The sequence below is a fragment of the Mus caroli genome, unplaced genomic scaffold (assembly GCF_978045245.1).
Source record: "Mus caroli unplaced genomic scaffold, Mus_caroli_1 scaffold_19, whole genome shotgun sequence".
Taxonomy (NCBI): Eukaryota; Metazoa; Chordata; class Mammalia; order Rodentia; family Muridae; genus Mus; species Mus caroli.
Window position 1 is genome coordinate 45,057,993 of NW_028227274.1, and position 4,539 is coordinate 45,062,531.

General features: G+C 43.6%; 1 pseudogene; it reads left to right on the forward strand.

The window, feature by feature from the left end:
* The first annotated feature begins 1,985 nt into the window (after positions 1 to 1,985).
* On the forward strand, positions 1,986 to 3,362 carry LOC110285160 (arfaptin-2-like; annotated as a pseudogene).
* The last annotated feature ends 1,177 nt before the right edge of the window (positions 3,363 to 4,539 follow it).

Sequence of the window (4,539 nt, forward strand, 5' to 3'; positions counted from 1 at the left end):
AATTCTGTGTTGCCATAGGAGAATACCTGAGGCATGTTAACTTATAACAAACAGAGGTTTCTTTGGGCTTGTAGTTCTAAGGTTGGAAAGCCTCAGGGCACAGCATTGGACCATTTCTCTCTGAGGGAGAAAGCAGATGGGCAAGCAGGTTCCACCATGACCATTAATCCAGTCTCTGGTGACAAGCATTTATGAGTTTGTGCGGGCATGGTCTGCATGACCCAAAGATCACCCACCACGCCCCACCACTTGCCACTGTCACCCTGACACCTCTAACACATGAATGTGGGCAAAATAGTCAAACCAAAATGCCCACACTGCATCTGGGAGTCTCTCTTCAGTTGAGGTTGACCTCTTTGAGTCATTCTGCTCACAGATACAATCAGGTTAAAAGCCACTGGTCTTTGTTTCTTTCCCACCACCACCACCACCCCCCAAATCAAATTGAAGGGTCTTCATTGTTTCATCTATTCTGTTAGCCTACAATTCATGCTTAATACTTTGGTGGGTTTCTGCATCATCTGAATCTACCTTCAAAAAGCATTCTGCAGGCAGTTTGCAGGCTTCGTGAGCACATGCTCCAACTCTTCCCACTCCTCATTTGTGCTTTGGTCCATTTTACTTCTTCATGTACTGTAGATACCATGTTGCTACTTTGTCTCAAATACTTCTCTTTCAGTGAGATTTTAAAAAATAAGAAAATAGATTTTACTCATATTTTTTTATTTCTAATCCTTATCTTTGTGTAGACACAACTTTTACTTATGTCCCTTTAGCTGGAACAATTCTCTTAAACATTTTTTATTATATCTGTTGGTGGTGAATTGATAGGGTCATCTTTTGTTTAGAAGTGTTAACTTAGCATCAGGTTGGACAGGGTTCTTTTGTTTGTTTTATGGTTTTGTTCTCAGCCCTTTAAGGTATTCTGTTGTCTGCTTGCTTACCTGGTTTATAATAAGGCATTGGCTCTGATTTTATTCTGTTTCCCATTTTTAATATGTCTCCCTCTGACTGCTTGTAAGATTTTCTTTGTCTTTGGTTTTCAGTAGTTTGACTGTGGTAATATCTAGATTTTCTTTTGCTTTGTTTTTGTTTTTTTAATTGCTAAGTTTATTGGTTATTTTGTTTGGTGTCTAATAGTAATTTTTGAAAATTCTTAGTCATTACTTATTCAAATATTAGTTACAAATAATTGCTTATCAAATATTTTCTTCTTGGTGAACTCTGATTTAATACTGCCCCACAGCTCTTTGGTGTGTGTTCTAGCACACCTTTTCACTGTGTAGTGTGTCTTCAGACTGAGTAAGTTCTAGGGACCTCCATTCATGTGCCCCAGAACTTTCTCCTGAGCTGTGTAGACACAGTCTTGAGTCTTTGGAAGGCAATCTTTATCTATAGCTGTTTTGGGAAAATTTCTTACATCACCACTTATTCTTGATTGTATGTTCTATTCTCTTCTGAGATTCTACCTTTTCCATAAGCCTCTGATAATTTTATCACAGGAATCCAGATTGTTCCAACATCTGAATCATGTTTGACTCAGTTCTGACAATTACTTTACCTCTTCATACTGTATGAAAAGACATCTTGTGTCCACGGTGAACAAACTATTACTGATATTTCATTTGCTTCAGGTTTCTAATGTTTTCCTTATTTAAAATTTTGACATATTCACCATGCATCACTTTCTTATCATTTTAAAATGTAAAACTATTACATTCAACAGTATTTATCTTGAGTTCTGGTCGTCTTTTAAATTTTGTGCATGATATAAGTAAAAAGATAGGAACCATAATAGTTTAAGCACTGGAGAGATGGCTCAGCAGAGGACCTGAGGGATTCGGGTGGATGAAATGGAGGAAGGAAGAGTCTGTTGAAGGAAGAGAGGAAGAAATACCAACGGATGTGAAAGACTAGTATTGCAGGGCATGCTTGGATGGCTATGTGCTAGGGTGGAGACCTTGACTTCAGTCCCTTCACTAGCCATGACAACCGGAATCCTAGGGAAAGCAGCCACATTTCCCTTCCACGGAAATGGTGAAGCTGAGCCACTTCCTGGTGATGATAGGCTGAGGCAGGACCTCCAGTAGGTGATGGTGTCAGGACCCAATCTCTATGAAACTAGTCTGGTGTCTATGGGGGGCTCTGGTGATGGAGCCACAGGTCTGGCCACCAACCATCTCACAGCACCTCCCCTTCTGGCCCTGGTGATGAGGTGGCCCAGGGTATCCCTGGAGAAAGGTTTGACATCATAAGAAAGGTTTTGACATCATCAAGAAAGGGGCATCAACATATATAAGTGCACAAAGCAGCTGTTATCAGAGAGATTTGCCCGAGGCTCCCCAGCTGTGGATCTGGAGCTAGACTTGCAGATTGAGTTGCTGTGTGAGACAGAGCACAAGTATAAAAGTGTCTTGCAGCTGTGTGTTGGCTACTTACAGCCCACCTCTACAGCCTGCTGCAGACCCAGCATGTGCTAAGTGATGCATTTGCTGACCTCAGTCAGAAGTCCCTGGAGTTTCAAGAGGAATTTGGCTATAATACAGATATGTTAGAGCTGCCGTACAAGAATGGGGAGACGCCTCTAGGGGCCGTGAACTTGTCTCTAGCATCAACACACTGGTCAGCAAGATCATGGAAGCCACATTCATGACTGTCAAACAGTATGAGGCTGCCGGGCTAGAATATGATACCTACTGGACAGACTTAGAAGAGCGGAGTCATGCAGGGACGTGAGGTTGACTGAAGAGTGCCCAGGCCACTTTCCAGACTCATCGGGACAAGCAAGAGAAGCTGGGGAGGGGGGAAGGGGGGGGAAATGTAGCCATCAAGCAAGCTCAAGTTCCTAGAAGAAAACAAGATCAAGGGGGCTGGTGAGATGGCTCAGTGGATAAGAGTGCTCACTGCTCTTCTGAAGGTCCTGAGTTTGAATCCCAGGAATCACATGATGGCTCACAACCACCTATAAATGAGATCTGACTTCCTTCTGGTGTGTCTGAAGACAGCTACAGTAAACTTATTTATAATAATAAATCTCTGGGCCAGAGCAAGCAGGGACTGAGTTAGTGGGGGCCGACTAGAGTGAGCCGAGGTCCTAAATTCAATTCCCAACAACCAGATTGAAGGCTCACAACTATCTGTGCAGCTACAGTGTGTACTCATATACATAAATAAATGAATCTTAAAAAAAAAAAAAGAAAGAAAACAAGATCAAGTTAATGCACAGCTCTTGCTCTTCTACAGTCCTACGTCTGCCTCCTTTGCTGGGAACCAGAAACAACTGAAGCAGACCCTGCAGCAGTTTCAACATCAAGCTACGGCCTCCAGGAGCCAAGAAGCCTTCCTGGTTAGAGGAGCAGTGAGCGGCTCACAGCCCGACTCGGCTCTCAAGAAGGACACTGGGCGGGGCAGCCCCAGGTAGAGTAGATTGGACAGGGGATGCCCTTTGTAGTTTACTTGCTGGCTTGGGCTCCCCTTTCCTGGCTGGGGTCTGACACCAGTTTTGCCCATCCTGCTGTGGTCTGAAGAGTGCCTGTAGACCCAGAAGCTGCTGCCTTGTCCTTTATCTTCCTAGCTACTGGGTTTCATTCCCAGATCTTTTCCTTCCACTCCACAGCCAAAGGCTAAGATGGAATCCTCCTGGCCGATGGAATCATCTCTTAGGTCTATCCCCCAGCTGGGTTTCATTCCCAGATCTTTTCCTTCCACTCCACAGCCAAAGGCTAAGATGGATCCTCCTGGCCGATGGAATCATCTCTTAGGTCTATCCCCCAGCTGTTAGGATGTGCCCCTGACCAAAGGCAAGTCCGCAAAAGGCTTTGTCAGCCAATGGCAGCTCTTCTTGGGTTCCGCTGGGCCAATAGTGTTGTCTCCAATACACTTTGTCCCTCTTCGATGTGTGTCCGTTGTAGAGAAAGGAACCAAAGGGGTGGGGATAATGCAAGCCCTTTTTATGGCCCTGCATGTGAATTGACCCGCTCCTGGTCCACCCACCCAGTACACATAAAACACTTGCAGAGGATGCCGGATCAATTCCCAGAACTCACATCAGGATGTTAACAGCCACCTGAAACTCCAGCTCCAGTCTGATGACTTCTTTCTATCTTTTTATTCTTTTGCCTTCATGGATGCCTGCACTCATGTGTATGTGCACACACATGTACACACACACACAATAAATCTTAGAGAAATGAATTACACTTAAGCACATAATTAGTATCAATGTTGGGCAATTTTGGTATGAAAACCATTCTAAAATTTTCTCTTAGATGAAAAATTAGTAAAGTACACATTTTACCAGAGTCAGAGTAGGGAAATGTTTATCTGGAAGGTTGAAAGTTTATGAGACTGCATTCCCAACTTTACCCAGACTGCTGCATAAAAAAAAAGTGAAGGGTCTCTCAAAATCTTCACATGAAGAGTCCGCTAGAAGCAGTGGAAGGTTTTTAAAGATGGTGTGTGTAGTGGCTAGTTTTGTGTCAACTTGACATGGCTGGAGTTATCACAGAGAAAGGAGCTTCAGTTGAACAAATGCCTCCA